The 17,105-nt window shown below is 45.2% G+C and overlaps 1 protein-coding gene across 1 annotated transcript in view; it reads right to left on the bottom strand.

The window, feature by feature from the left end:
- The window catches only part of ADCY2 (adenylate cyclase 2), a 3,241,403-nt gene that overhangs the window by 109,617 nt on the left and 3,114,681 nt on the right, over positions 1-17,105 (bottom strand). The window lies entirely within an intron of this gene.

The following is a 17,105-nucleotide window of genomic DNA, read 5'->3' as shown; positions in this document are numbered from 1 at the left end:
TTGACAACCACCCGACTATCAAAAACTACTTTGTTCTTGTACTGAACACCATGCAGTGTACTTTGTCAACATCAACAGAAGGACAAACATCAAACAACAATCGACCTACCCACATCGACACTAATTTTGACCCAGGCTTCTGACCTCTCAACAATTTGAAAGGAGAAACTCCCATCACAACCCTGGACCTGTAAACCCAAAACATATCTCACATGGCTGATTGTACCTGTAACTGGTTGGCTATTGCCCATTGAATTCAACCCTTCACAGTCTGGTTAATCCTTTCCACCAAACCATTACCCTGGGTGTGCTAGAGTCCAGTATGCCAACTTTTGATCCCCATATCCTTTACAAACATGTGCATTTCCTTTGAGGTAAACTGTACCCCGTTATCAGTCACCAACACCTCAGGGGTCCCTTCTCCACCAAAAAGCTCACGTATATACTCGATCACAGTATCAGTCTTTGGAACAGACATGAATTTCACCTCACACCATCTGGAGTGGTAATCAACCACTATCAAAGTGTAGTGCACGTCTGGAGATAGCATTCTCATTGGACCTGTGAAATCCACTGTCAATTTGACCCATGGTACTTTTGGGCAATCCACCAATTGCAATGACACCTTGTGACACTGAAATCCCATATCAGCAGTGGCACAAGCACATCTACTAACCACCCAATCAACCTCCTTGACTATCCTGGGCCACCAAGACCACTCTCGTAGATGCCTTTTTGTATGAGTAGTGCCCATATGCCCCTCAAGAGCCATCTTTAATAATCTGCCACACATACTCACAGGCGGTACCATCCTGTGATCCCGAATCAACACATCATCTTCCACAGACAATTCATCTTGGACTTATGCATATGCCTGTATTTTTTTGTCTAGAATCCACTCTCTTTGCCAACCGTTTACCACATTCTGCACCACACGCGTCAACACTTCATCATCTCCCAACAAACTCGTACACTCTCCCACTCCTCATGTGCTTTGGCATTCTGTACATCCTTGATAACTGTCACCATTTCCATCTCCTGATCTACATCTCCTTTGCTTTCAACATTTACTAAGGGCATACCAGACAAAAAGTCTGCCCTTACATTTTTGTTTCCTTGCACAAATTCAATATTGTACATATATTTGTGTAATTTGGAAGCCAGGTGAGCCAACCTTGGGCTTGTTTTACCTGTTCCTCCTGAACTCAAGACACTCAACAAAGGCTTATGATCAGTTGTCAAGGTAAAGACCATACCCCAAACATACAATTTGAAATGTTGAATAGCCCACATGTAGGCTAAGGCTTCCCGTTCTATCACATATATTGCCGTTCCACTTTCCGCACGGTGCATGAAGCAAACGCCACAGTACTCTACTTCACCACCATTCTCTGTCCCAACACAACCCCCAAACCACATGAGCTCCCATCCACAGTGATTACACATAAACAACCGTCCTGAAACACACTCAAAATGGGCACATCACTTATGCATCTTTTAATCATTGAAAAACTCTTTTCCCTCTCTTCTGTCCACTCAAAATCTACACCCTTACATAACAATTCTCTCAACGGTTTCACCATAGTGGTGTCCCCTGGAACGAATCATGCATAATATTCACTAAAACCCATAAAGGACAGCAAACCTTCTTTATCACTACGTCTTGGTGCCGGATTGATGGCTGCAACAAATCCCCCCCTTGGTCTCACACCATCTGCCAATATCATGTAACCCAAGTATTCTACTGAGGCCTTTAGAAACACACATTTGGCCTTTTGTAAAGTAATTCCTCTCTCACACAATCTCTTCAACACCTCTGTCAAAATTCTATTATGTTCAACCGTGTGTCCAAAAACCAGCAAGTTATCGTGAAATGCCACAACACCATCCAAATCTCTAAACATTCCATGCATGACACGTTGGAAAACAAAAGAGGCAGATGCCAATCTGAAAGGCATTTGTTTAAACTGATATGCTCCTTCTGGCATTAGAAAAGCTGTCAAATGTCTGGTATCCAGATGTAGTTGAATCTGGTGGCATGCAGCTTTTAAGTCTAGGGTCAAAAAACACTTTGCACCCTCCACTTTTGCAATAAGATCTTCAAGCTTAGGCAAAGGATGAAAATCCACCCAGATCGCCGAATTGCGTCCTCTCAAGTCTATGCACAGTTGTAAGTCTCAATTTCCTTTCATTGCCACTACCACCGGCGACAACCAGAACAAAGATTCAAGCGGCTGAGTAATTTGATCCTTAATCATGTTTCCAAATGGATGGCAATTTCCTTTCGCAAACTGAAAAGCACAGCTCTAACACTCTTACAGGTTCTGCATTCTTCTTAAGAAAAATTCGATGCATAAAGCGCTGAAGGCTGCCAATCCTGTCCTCAAAAACTTCACTGTAATCTTGCAGAATTTTCTCAGAACTAGATCCACATGTTCCAGTCAAACCTTTCTCCACACTACAGGGATAGAGGACAATCTTAAGACGAGCTTGTGTTTCCCATCCAAGCACGTTTATTCCTCAATTTGGTACATCAATTTTATCCTCCGCAAGGCAACCTTTAAATTACAGTTGAGCATTAAAATAACCAAGCAGGGTAATTTTCTCTCCTTCATATTGCGCAGAGGCAATAGCACTTACATCAAATTCACAAGGCTAAATTTCATCTTGTACGTATCTTTTGATATAATGCTGACAGTTGCTCCTGAGTCAGTCACCAATTCGAAACGCTGGACATTGATCTTCACCTTACAACACAGTAACCTATTTCCCTTGGTGACTTCACTATGCATGCCGACCATCACAACAATGTTTTCAACATTTTTGTAATCTTCATTTTCACTTCCTGCTGCAAAGTTCACTCTTCTTCCTCTTCCCAAAGAACTTGTCTTTGCAAAATGTCCCACATGACCACAGGTGCTACACTCCCTTCCTGCCGCATGACATGACTTATTGGTTGTGATGTGTCCAACATTGCCACAGAAATAACATTCTCTAGTATCATGCATGCCACCTCTTTCACCCCTTTTGGGATTTGCTCCACCGGCTCTGCAGAACTTCCTCATTGGCCTCTCATTGATGTAGGTGCATGAAGGATTTTGATCATCAGTCTTATCCAAAGCTCTCATTCCACTATCGGACACCTCCATGCTTTTTGTAATGTCCACCGCCATGTCTAAAGTAACATCTCTGCGACATAGCAATCTTTCTTGGACCACCATTTGGTCTCTGAGATGCTGATCGGTAAGGTGCCCAAACTCACAATCAGCTGCCAGTATTCTTAGTGCCGCTAGATGCTCCTCCACAGATTCATCTGTACCTTGTTGGCGTCTATAGAAGTGTTGCCTTTCCAAAATAACATTACATTGTAAGTCATTGTGCTTCTTCATGCGCAGTACTGCCTCTGTGTATTCATCAACTTCCTCCTCCAATACAAGTACCACCGGCAAATGGTGAACCTCATTCTGTCCTTCCTAGCCCAGGGTGTTTACTAACAGCGCAGTCCTCTTTTCCTTTTTGTACTTTGCTCCACCTTTGGCCGCTAAATAGTTTTCAAATGCCCTAATCCACACTCCCGACTTCACTGGTGGTTTTCCTGGAGTGGCTAAAAATGGTGGCAGTGGCTGGTCCTGCACATTATTGACCAAGCTGCTCGGGTGAGTGTGTACACATAGAACATCTATGTTTGGCTGGTGAACTTCGGAATTTTATTCCACAATACTTGTTCAACACTAGGTGCCTCATTACGGCCATGGTGCTTCCGTAATGAAGGGTGCCGGTACGGGACTGGCACCCTTCATTACAGGACACCCTATTTCGAGGTTCCCTTGCAGGACCTTGTAAGGATGCCTGGTAAAACCAGGCGTCCTTAGTGGATCCTGCGAGGGGACCAGGGAGCTAATAACAGACCCGTTATTAACAGGCCAGTTATTAGCTCCTCCCCATTCCCATTGAGCCCTATGGGGGCTCAAATGGGAATGGGGATGGGTGTTTCCAATGAGGACTTACCGGGTCCTCCATGGTTGGAATAGCCCGGTAAATCCTCATTGGAGGAACCCGGGACTGGAATCCGGTATGGAGGACCTCCATACTCGTAATGAGCCTAAATGTGTCTATTTCAAGGAAAACATGAACATTCTCATCAGTAGCCTTCTGGCGCCCTCCTGTGGCTGCTGGTTATCACTTTACTTGTTCCACAAAATGCTAGCACCGCCAGCCTTGAGATACTGACACACGCCCACTTGCCGCTGTATTCCGTCCTTTCAATTGGTACCTGAAAACAGCACCGCCTCCCGAAACCCTCACTGCCCCCTCCAGCTCACTTCAGTTCCAATGGAGGGTCGGATTAAAAAGAGCATTCTTTCTTCAACGAACTCGACAACATATGTTACTCCAACCTTCGCCTTATCAATACAGGCTCTGCACTTCAGGCACACTTGTTGTCACTTGTAATGATAAACAAAGGTAAACACTGAATATGTATGAAGGTATTTAAATAGGGCCCACACGCAGCCAGCACCAGCCACCAACAATCACCACCCACCAACTGGCGTTCCCAACTGTCACGCTGGAGGTTCTCTCACCCAATTTTATGTCTCTGTGTTACATAGCGCACGGCACTGGAGCGTCTCATGCCAAGGAACTCAGATCATAACACCTCTTCATCTTCTTCAGCAGTGCCACACCTTGCCACACCTGTCTGCTTAACCAGATCGTTCTCCCCCACACTGGGCACCAAAAACCCTCTTGCCACAACTTTGCCTGGTGTGTCTGCATATCCATATCTGAGGCAATTGACCACTCCTCTGAGACAAATCTGAAAACGAAAAAGACAATGGGCTGCTCCTCTGACAATCCCCCCACCCATCCCACTGCTACCAAAGAGCTCCCTTCACCCAGATCTCTGATGTACCCTTTATGCTTTGCCAATCTCTAGTGCTCCAGTCTCTTCGACTTCTCCTCAGACAAACCCAGCCTGCCCCCTTCAGATGCCAGCTCCAGCCCAAACGAATGAGTCCCGAAATCCTCTGCCTTCTCACCCACCACCAACATAGCCCTCCTCATTACCCCCAAAACCGGAGCAGCCATCACCCCTCCACATTCTCATGCTGAAAAACTGAACCATCTCTTCCCCTACATCTCTCCCGCCATAGTAATCCTGCTCTCACCAGACACAACTACCTACAGCCCCTGTCCAAATGCACTCAAAACCTCCTGACCAACTGATCCGTCTTGTATTTACAAATTCTGATAGCCACATTGTCCACCGACAGACAGACATTCCTCCACATAAGGCCTCCATCCCCTCGCCCCCTCAGCCTGACACCCAAAATGCCCCAAAAAGCAACCACATTAAATGCGTTGTAAACATATCTCTTTCCCACGGCAACCACCATATGCCCTCAAGACTATGGGACAACCTCCTTAACAGACACGCTGACACTGGTCTCCTGCCGTCCTTCCCCTTTTCCCTCACCCATCCTTCCAACATCCTATGTGCCCCCCGCTACCCACTAGGCTGAAAGCCCCAGTACCACTTTACATGGCTTCCAGCTTCCTGCAATCGTTGCCCTGGACCAACCTCTACCCATACAGCTCAATATAAAGTCGAACACATCCTCCCTCCTTCTCTCCTCCGCATCCACCATCCCCTATCAACTGCGCGCTCCACCCCTCAGAAACTCCAACCTTGCTCCTGTTTGTTACTCTCAACCTAACCCAAATAAAAAACAAAACCATCCATCTTAATTTCATCCTGTGACCAGTTCTCCTGTAACAGGACAACATTCATCTCCTCGAGCATGGACTGCGTCGCTGGACAGGCCAGCCTTTTTCTGGCATCTACCACATTCCACGACAGTAGTGACATAGACTCGGACTCTGAGACTACGTCAGCACTCATGGGGACTGACAATGTGCCAAGAGCCAACCCTGTGGTCTGCCCTGGGCCCACCCCTGGCAATGGGCATCATTCAATATCCTTCTGCTCACTCAGACACACAAATTGGTTCCTGCCAAACATAGAGCTAGAAGCATTAAACACACAGCTCCTTGGGCCCCTCCCCAAAGGCCCAGTGACCAACCCCAAAGATGCATGGGCACTAGCCTTTGCTACTGGTACTGTGGGCATAACTACTCCTGGCAAACATGGCTTGGGTGTGGGTTTAGGGCATGCAGGCCCTGCTCCCAACAGGGCCATAACACCATCCTCCTTGCCATGGGGATAGAAATAAGTTAGCACGACCATCCAGACCCTACACTTAGGACCAGGAGAGCCTAGATTTGAGTTAACCACATAATCAGTCACATTCAAATGTCTGAAAAACACCACCACACAATCCCACAAATGGATTTAGCAGTAGAGCCCACCCATGGTACTCTATGAGCCATTAAAATTAAATGTGGGTCAATAGGACTACCCTGAACATTTCACATTGACCCATTGAGTTGATTTATTGATCAAAGTTCAGATGTCCTCATTACACTACACACTCAATGTTAGAAAATTCAGGATCACTCCCACCAGAGGTAGAGCCTCCAGAGGCAACTGGAGGGGATACTGATTCAGGCCCACCTTGTTTCACCCCCACAGCTCCTTTCCCATTTGCAACTTTGGTCCCCCTTGAGATGACCCTTTCAATCTCTGTTATGCGTACAGGTTTTCGAAACGGCCTACGTACGTTTCATGTAACCAAAAAACACAGGAGAATCAACCAAACGAGAGGCAGTGGACGGCGGGGTAGATTACTTCAAAACCCTGCTTTCCGAGGCGACTGTAGGTTGCCATGGCAGTTAGGCAATAGGTTGCTAAGGAGACGCAATGTTTGTGCCGGATCACGGTGGTGATCATGTGATCTTGGATACTTAACCCCGCCTCCCTGGTTGCTCAGTGCTTCTGATCAAGCATTTTTGTGACACTACTTTTTTCTTGACTCTGTTTTTTGACTACCTGGTAACTTTGACCCTCTGATTTGGACCTGACCTTGATTTTGGATCTTCCTAGTTTGTTTAGGTAGCTTTGTGCTTTTCTGGTATTTTGACCTCCTCTTTTCGTCCGTGGATTTCTGTTTTGCTTACTCCTCAGTCTTTGTTTTGCCCATGTGATTTCGACCCAGTTTTGCTTAAAGGACTCCCTTGGATAGCGTTGACATCACGTAACTTTTCTGATTCTGTTCGTACTTTCTTGTACTGTTAAACAGCCTCAGCTGCACCGTGGGACAGCCTCTGCTGCGCCGAGGGACGGCCTCCGCTGCACCGCGGGACGGCCTCCGTTGCACCGTGGGACAGCATCCGCTGCAACGTGGGATAGCATCAGCCGCGCCGCGAGACAGCCTCCGCTGCACCGTGGGACAGCATCCGCTGCATCGCAGGAGCTGGAACAACCGTTGTTACACCGCGGAGATTCTTGCTTACATACGCCTTGTGAACCAGACGGAGGTTTGGTTTCCTCGCTTCATCGATAATATCTGGCAGTTATACTTCATGCTCCACCATTTTGGAATCCCTCTGGTAAGAATTTCTGTGCAGTTATGTATTTGTTGGCAGTCTTGTTTCTTGTACAGAAGTGATTGTAAAACCAGAGGGGTTGTTTGTTTTGCAGAATATTCCTGCAATATACGGCCAGTCCTCAGATGGTGGTAAATCTTCTTAGGATCAGTTCTATCACTGATCAGGTTAGTGTGGGAGGAGTGTTAGTAGATGCTTGGAGCCAGAAGGTATATTTGGATACTAATTGTGCTTCTTTCTTTCTACAGCCACGTTGGTCTCGGAGGGAAATCCAAACATCTTTCAATTAATTGATCCCTCTGTATGTGTGTTTGCACCATTCAGAGGGGTACATTGGTGGGAAGAATTCTTCTTCTACACTACGGGGTCAACCAGCGAAGAGGAATTCTGACAATCTCGCCCTTGGAGGTACCTGTTGGGGGGACTCTGCTAGCGGGGTGGGCACATACTGATGGGGATGTGAGTCAGAAAAAGCATGTATGAATGCCAAAACATCCCAATTTTGAGTTTTATCGGTACCCCTACCCTGCCCGCCACCATCGCCCAGGTTGACAGCCTGCCCATTTTTTAATACTGTTACTCCTGGGCCAGCCAACTTCTCAATTGGATCACAGTGCAAACAGTGACCATTCCGGGCACCTAGTGACCCAATATCAGTCTTGCGGGATCTTACCAAATCATCTAATATCAGCAAGGTGTTCATAATGCTTGATTTAAAATGTGCCATAAAATTCATCATGGGTAGCAACAATTCCTTGTTTAACATCTCTAGCCCAATACCCTCCGATGGTTTGCAATGCCCCAAGCAATTTATCAGAGCAGGCCAGACTGAGAGGATCTCCTGCAGAAGGGAATGAAGCTAGGGTCAGGATAACACCCATAGCCGGCACTGGACACTCGCCACCTGCTATGCACAGACCTTCATTTGCCCAGATACTTGGGGTGACCAGCCCCAATGAACCCAGGGTTGGAGACATGGGCAGTGTGACATTCTTCACAGTTGAAGTAACGGCCAATTCTGTGGCCCTAATCTGCTCATCCAAGGGCCCCGGGGATCTTAATCTCTCTGTCATCTTCCTCCCCCTCCCTCTCCCTCACTGTGTTCACCAGAGAGCAAGATGTATCCTCTATGCCAATTGGGTATGCGTGGTTACTGAATCATGAGAAACTTGCTATACTCCCACTAATGCGCTTTTACTCTCATAAGATTATACCACAACTATGCTATGGCCTCGAATTGTTTCCAGTTTGGGCAAGGGATGAGATGAACAAATGGGAAGCTTTCATCTGGCCCTCAATCTTATATTACCTACCAAAGTCTGTCCCACTCGTAGCAATTAGATACGAGTTGGGACTGCAATCTGTTGAAAGTATTGTGGTATGGAGATGGCTGTCTTTGTATCAGAAACTCTATAGTAGCGCGACTAAATCATTATATGCATTATTAGGCAAGGGGCTACGCCAAGACTTGATAGGGAGAGGTTGTGTATCAATGTTAAAGGAAGAATGTGCACGGTCTCTGGCACAATTGGGTTGAACAGTAGACACTCTCCTATTCTCACCACATAGGGTGAAAGGTTGTGTACAATATAATGATTGGGCCAAAATAGTGGATGCAGTATTGGCTTCTAAGTTGTTTTCCCAGCTTGTCTGTCATCATAAAAAAATGGCGTGTCTTGAACCTTACCTCATAAGATTCCCAGATAAGAATTGGCGGCATGATTTTATGAGGGTAAGATTCAACATCTTGAAGACAAGAGAGATTATGTCGGTACGTGGTGAGATAACTACAGAAGTGTCATGCTGTCGATTCTGTAGTGAGTCGGAGTGTAAGGAAACACTGTTACATCTGTTGATAGAAGGCCCAGCTCTCAGGATGGAGCGTATTGAACAGTTCAGAAATGTTGTTCGGAATGAAGAGCGAGTGTATGTAGACACCTTGCGGTGGGATATGATGCATAGAAACTCAGTCCCTATTAGAATTGCAGTATTACGTTTTCTCTCCGAGGTGTGTAAACTATCTAGAAGCTAGACTGTTACAGTGATGTTTGTAAATATGCATGTTATATGTTTATATTTGTTTTAATTTGTATTGTGGAGGGTATAAGACTAGTTTCGTCCTTCCTTTTTTAGAGGTCTGATTTTTTTTATGAAGTATGTGGTCAAATGATATTGTGCTTTATATTGTGTTATATGAATTATGTGTTATGCGAATTGATAGAATATTATTGTAAGCCTGATTGTATGAGGAATTGTTTAATGATGTGATACGTCATTTATTGCTGTTAATTTGGTCTTTAATTTGCAAAACAATTTGCACAATTATTTCTCCTTTTTTGTAAGGTAATTTTATAACCTAAATAAATAAATAAATAATAATTTATCATTTTCCTTTGGTTTCCTGTGTTTTTTGCACCCTGTGTACCGATAAGACTAGAGGTAGCTTTACGTTTCACAATGGCTGCCGACTACATGCACACCACAACCCACTCTGGTGAGTGCCTCTAGACTTTAGGGATTCATTGGGACCAGGGAAAGGGTTCAGAAATACGAACAAGTGGAGTGAAAGTTAATCACTGAGAATTTTCATACAAAACTAGTGTAGATTCTGGAAAACGCACTGTAAAGTTCCTAGGAACCTTCTAAAAACAAATGTCTACCAACTGCCTAAAAACCTTCTAAAAGCAGATATCTAGCACAGTTAGTAAAATAATGATGGTGATTAACAAGCAGTCCAAAAAAATCATAGATCAAATCAAATATTTAAAAATCTATTTCCGGATAAGTATGCCTTGGAGGAACGCCCATTTGGCTCACAGGGCTGCCATAGTCCGACTCCCCACCTTCAGGCAAATTAATACACCTTGAGAATCTGGCCCCCCAAGAGGTTGAGAAATGTTAAACTGGGAGCATGACCATTCCTCTGCTTGCAACTTGCCACCTGCCTCCGTCCACAGAGACTGCAATCCACAGACCGCAATCCACAGACCACAGTCTACAGGCACCCACAGGAGAGCGCTGCTCGCAGCCCGGGGTCTTGTCAGGAAATAATTCAGACAGTCAGTACCTCCTAGGGATAAAACACCCCAACACGATGAGATATATTAAGTTTTCTAGTCCCCCGGCAGTCAAGGTTCTCTGCAGCTAGGTGTGAAAAGGCAGGGAGACCTCGGGAGAGCAGCGGGGCGCAACGCTCACAGCCCGGATATGGTAAGTGTGCTGAATTTCTGTTGTTACACCTTCATAGGCACGAGAGAATAACGGTGTAGCGAGGACAGTTATGACAGCACTAACAGCTGCAGTAATATGGGGATAAAACAAATGACACTGTGCCACTCCAGGAGCCAAGAGGGACCAAGGGGGTTTAATAATGATGTTATTAGCTAGATGTTAGTGGCTATGAAACATGTTTGGGGATGCACAGAGAGTAGAGCGTTCATTTTGACATCTGTGCAGAGCCTGCCGCTGCAGGTTTGAATCCCGGCAGTGACGAACTCTGCCTTTCATCCTTCCGAGGTCGATAAATGAGGACCACACACCATGGGTAATAATAAGCAGCGCTCAGATGCCTGAGGGTTTGTAGCGCTATATAAATGCAAAATTATTATTATCATTATTACTATTATTGTAGCCTCATGCAGAATGGATGTGACCAAGCCGTTCGTGCTGGACTACCCCTTTTGGGGTGGGACCAAGCCTGATTTGCATATTGTCTTTCTCCTTTTGTAATGGCTTGGCAGGCAAAGAACGATTGTCTGGCGGGTTGCCCAGAACAATGGCACAGGCTAAGATTTATTCTAAACCTTGCAGCCATCGCCTCTTTTGTTTTACTATAGTGACCCGGAATTGGACGGGTGTGCCCAGACATGGGTCCATGCCAGCTGAGTCTAGAGACCCAAGCTACTCCTCACTGATGAGGCCCAACATATCTATTTTTATTTTATTATTATGTATAAAAGAATGGAGGCTTTGAGAACTCACAATGTTTTTAGTCAATGTGCAGTGAGATTATTTTACTTGCCGAAGATCACGCACTTCGGTTAAGCAGCGTGCTACAAGCCCCTTTTTAATGGCTGGTCTCTTGGTGACTGCTGTGATACATCGAACAACCCCAGCTAACCGCATTTAAGCAGCACGGAAAAGGGTAAAAAATGATCAGCTGCAAGAATAAAATATACCCAGGTACTTTTGCCCCCATAGCGAAAACCAACAGCTGGCACCCATGCATATATGCACAGTAAGTTACCATATATTTTAACATGAAATATACAAATGTAGTTCAATTGACCTTCTCTTTAGAAGATAGTGTGCAAAACAAAATAGCATTGGACTTTTAAAAAAAGTGACAAACATCATAAAAATAACCTGAGAGAGGAAATCTCCCAATAAATATGCTGGAAAAGTATAAAAGGTACTCATCTTTTAAACCCAGCAATCTGTAGTGAAATATTCCATGGAAAAAAAAATCCCAATACAAAACAAGTGCTTGTGGTCCTGTGGGTAAGCGTCTGCACTGGGAACATGACAACCTGAATAAAATCCTGGTATCCAAATACTTGAGCAAGCTTACCAACCTCAGAAAAACACAAGGGGTTTCGTCTGCTCTCTGAAAAAATGCTACGCTGTCCACCCTCGTGTGTCTTTTACTGGTGCCCTGTAAAGCGGCCACAATCAAGGGAAAATAACTGCACCAGGGTCCAGGATTACAAACTCTATTGCCACATCGTGGGCAAATACTCATGACTTATTTGCCCTTTCAGCATTTCCCCTCCTCACCCCCATGCCTGGCTTTCAACAGCTTTATAAAGCTAACTTGAAAAGTACACACACACAATAGTTTCACTCAAATGTATAAAGCCTTATAGACCTATGTTAGGCAAAATGTGTACAGTTTTGGTGGAATCTGGTGGCATCTTGACTGTGAGACTACAAATACTAGAATGCAATTCAGCAAAAGTCAAAAGCAAAAGGCAAAACAATGATCTGTGAGGCAAAACTGTCAAGGACTGACAGTAGCACAGTTTAAAATCAAAAAATAATAATGTGTATGCCATGTGTTATGAGATATTTAAAACAAAGAAAACACACAGCATTCAGGACTGTGGAATGTCTCACATCCATGGAGCCAGAATTGGGATTAACCCTGGGGGTGCATAAAGCGAGCCCCATTGCTAAAAGTATTTCTAATAATCAGAATAAACTGACTGATTTGACCTGAGAGGAACAGCAGCTCCAAATTAAGTAAGAACTAGCTCAAAAATGAAGAAAATCAACTTTACACAATGGAGTAAAATACATGTTGTTACCTGCAATTTACCAAAACATTATAAGAATTTATTTTTAGATGTAAAAATAGAGCTGCAGCAAGAACACTCTAAGACAACATCATTAGACGCAATTGCGCACCCAATGTTGGAGAACCACATAATCAGCTCCCTCCAACACCGGGCTTGAATGTACATTCAAAGCCTGTGTCCAGGGATAGCGTGCTGCTATTGGCACCATTTTCTGGCATTCCCTATCACCCACCCACTGAATGTTCCCTATCCTCAGCCACCCACCCCCTTTCGATGTACCTTGTGTCCTTCTCTCATCCCCTATCTCTCACTTACCTTGCATACTGGCTGCCTTCCTCCAGTTCCCAGGGCCTCCATAACAGTGATAAGGGGCTTGCTCCCACTGTTTTATCATTTCTATGGCGGACATATTTGCTTGGGGGTCCCTTCCCTTTTATGAAGGGGTCACAAACTCATGTGGCCATTGATCAAGGAGAATGTCTTACCTGACCTCCCCGTGCACAATACTGGTGTGCTAATAGTGTTAACACCTGCGATCACGGGTGGTGATGGGCCTTAATGGCCCACTGTCCTGCTGAGGCCCTCACCTGGCTCAGGCCTAGTGTCACCACTGCATGTGAACGCAGATTTTGACACTACATTAGAAACACATAAGCTCATATCTGTGTCTACTACAACAAGTCTCAGAAGCAAATCTTACATCTTCTTTAACATTCTGGTTCCTGTAAGCTTAGGTCAAAGGCAGAAGATGATCATCTTTATTTTATTTATTTATTGGGTATTTATAATGTGCCTATACACAATGTGTTTCGAGGAGCAACAAGACAAGAGCGTGAGGGGAGGGAACAGGGAGGACAGAACAAAACGATCCTACTAGGCCTTGATTCGGATTGAGCAAGTGCAGTAAGAGAAGTGGAGGCAGAGGAGGGGAGCTTGAAGCAGAGCTATGTGTCATCCGCATAACACTGGAAGTTAGGAGAGAAGGTGGAGATCAAATGGGCTAGAGGGGCCATGTAGATGCTGAAAAGCCAGGGTGAGAGGATAGAGCCCAGACGCACACCGCAGGTGGAGAGTGAGATGGTGGAGGGAAAAGGGCCCAGTTGATCCTGGGAAGGACAGTCCGAGAGGAAGGAGTCCAGATTCAAGTCCGTGATGCCAAGGGTGGCAGAGCCGATTTATCAGGGTGGCATCCTTTTGGTATAGGGCATGGATATGTTGTGAAGAGAATTCAATGCTGTGTGATTATGAATAGGAGATCACAAATGCTACACAATATCTACAAGAGCAACTAAAGTCAGAAGAGACGGACATTAATGAAAAGACAGGCATATGAATATGCATTGCCCATGTCGACACTGATTCATTTATTCCTCTGACTGTAAGCCAAACTGTGGGCAGACGAGGCCGAATTTTGAAATAGAATCAATTGGGAAGGTGAACGATATCCACAAAGACGGATTGTGTGGGGCACATCTGTCTACTTTGTAATAGTAAGGATAGACATGTTAATTTTTTGGGATATTCTATTTGTTTTGTTATTGTTTTCCTAATGTTCTCTTAGAGCAATCATTGTTTTTGTAAAGTTTTACCATTTTGTCATTGCCATTGTTTCAAAAGCAGTCAAGATCCACAGGCCAAACATTTTATTAAAAACGAATTGAAATAAACTGTTCCCAGGTTCTGTGGATCCTTTACATTTTGTTTTCAAAGGATTTGTGATAAAATATTGCCAGTTCATCCCTGACAGCACAAAGTGGCACTTGTAGAGTCTTTTCATAGTCGACCTTCTGATGCCAGCCTGAGGATTTGCAGAAGAGCTTCTGGAGGTTCACCACTTTGACCGGTAGCTTCGCCGTAGAGCTGATTCTGGTGCTTGGAACCCTCAGAGAGCTCTCCCGCTCCTAGGACTCGCAGGTGGTCGGTGAAGGCGAGTGCACAAGTATGTGCACAACACAACATGGAACTGCTGCATGTCAGGGTGTTAAGTGCATTGTAATTCTCCTGTGATGGCAGACTTAAGGAAACTAAAGGTGGTAGGAATGGGGGAATCAACAGAATATGTGACAGAGGGATTTTTAGGTAGACAACCGAGGCATTCTTCTTGATGGCGATAATGGCCGTACCCACAGACATTATTGCCAAAAGCACCCATTTCAAACTTAGCCCTTAATGAGTGCAGCGGTATTGAGCTATGTGGTTGGGTGTGGAAACAATAAGAGCCCAGCCCAAGATGTTCGCCCACTGTGCGTGGCCAAGGGCGGAGAGGAGAACGGAGAGGAGGCACATGGCATAGGACGACGGTTGGAGCGGACACGGGTTGAGACATGTGAGATGACCAATGCTGATAGAAGTTGCAGAGAACCACTCAGAAGGTTCTGAATGTGGGCCTGCACTGGCAGATAATGCCTGCATTCTGAACCAGCTGATTGGCTCAGCCGGACCTCTAGGATAAAATGTTAATTATTTCCTGAGTATATGACAGGTACTGAGACCTACTGTGAGAACCTTTTTATGCATTTATGCAAAATAACAATTTTGGTTGATTCATTTTCTTAGCTGGTTGCTGCAGGAGGACGAAGCGATCCGACCTGTATGTGCGTGAATACCCGCTGTGCCCTTTTCTGCTGTAAGCGCTGTAGTGCACAGAAGAGGGCTTCCGGTAGTTGTTGGTAGTATAGGACTGTGTGCACAACCACAGATTCAACTTTAAGGAGCATTTTGATGGCAGCTGCACATTTTGATGCATGCATCAAAATGAGGCCGCCAGTGTTCCTCAAATCTAACCTTATAGTGATGTATTTTGCTTTTCAGTCTCCCAAATAGAGGGGTAAGCTATTGACTGCACATCAGATGCATACCCTATATTACAACGATAAGTACTTTCACTAGGCTCAAAGGGTGCAACATACATTTGCAGGAAAACAAATGAGGAGATGCCCATGAGGTCAGATTTGCACCTGCTTGGCGGCTGTGGGTAGTTGGATGGGCCGGAGATGGCTGAAATTAAACAGAGACAAGTCGGAGGTCATGGTTGTTGGCCCCCTCACATTCTGTACTCTAGTCTGTACTCGTGTCTGGTCGTCAGCCTTCTGGCCCCCTGAGTTGGGTCCCTGTCCTTGCTTGCGCTGTAGGTGAAAATGTAGGGTTTAGATTCTTAACATCCCCATCCACCCCAGCACAGGCCAGCACTATCTGTAAGACCGGCTCCTTACAGCTTGGGGTCCTTCCTAAGGTTCTTCCTTTTCTTCCTGTTCACTTACTCCCTCTGGTGGTGGCTTCCCTTATTCTCAGCCGGCTGGACTACAGCCACTCTTTGTTTCTCGCCCAGCCTATCTGTCTTGTTGCTTACAGCTACTCCAGATTACAGCAGCCTGTATGGCCACAGCGACCCCTTGTGGTTCTCAATTCTTGCCTGTCCTGCTTTCTCTCCATTGGCTGCCAGTCCTGCAACGAGTCCAGTGTAAGTCCCTGTGTATCGTACACCAGGCTTTCTATGCCAAGGGCTGGAATATCTGCGGGACAAGTGTCGTCCTTATGTACGGACATGGCCCCTTCATTCTCAGGACATCTGTCTCCTTCCCATTCCACGTTAACGTTCGGACAGGGTTTGGCGGCCGCTCCTTTTCAGTTACGGGTGCCAAACTTTGGAACTCTATCCCTTTCCCTCTCCGAGCAATGAAAGACCTGGCCTTTCATTGAGTTTTGAAAACCTACCTCTTCTAGGTCGATCTGACCTCCCCTGTCTGATCCCTCAGCGCCAAGATACCACTGGTGTATGCGCGCTTTAAAAAAGCTGGTAAGAATAAATGAAAACATTTTTTAAAACATTTAAAAAGCTGATAACATACATAACATAACATAACACAGAGGGTTCAACATACATTCCAGTAAAACACACGAGGAGATGCACACGACCATGTCAGATTTGCACGTGCTTCACAAAGCCAAAGATGTGAATGAACAAAGCGGAGACACCTGGAGCATCTTTGAGATATCCTTGAGCAAATCTGTCAATCACCTTTGCATGTGGGCATCTCAAAGATGCTGCAGGCATCTCCAGATTCGATCCGGTTTTAGGCTTTGTGGATTATGCATAAGGCTAGCAAGTCTGAGATGCTCATGTGGTCTTCTCATTTGTTCCCGGGCAAATCATAGAATCAGGCCCACAATATGAATTCCTTGATATCATTTTTGAATCGATGCAGAAGTCAAACTTTGGCCAAGATCGGGTGCAAGACTGCAATTACCAGAATGCACTAGAGATGCCAGACTGGATGAGCTGCTCACACATTATAAAGGCCA

Source organism: Ambystoma mexicanum, chromosome 5p (assembly GCF_040938575.1).
Source record: "Ambystoma mexicanum isolate Mex_15411 chromosome 5p, UKY_AmexF1_1, whole genome shotgun sequence".
In the NCBI taxonomy this organism is placed as follows: domain Eukaryota; kingdom Metazoa; phylum Chordata; class Amphibia; order Caudata; family Ambystomatidae; genus Ambystoma; species Ambystoma mexicanum.
This window is presented reverse-complemented; position numbering and strand designations above follow the sequence as displayed.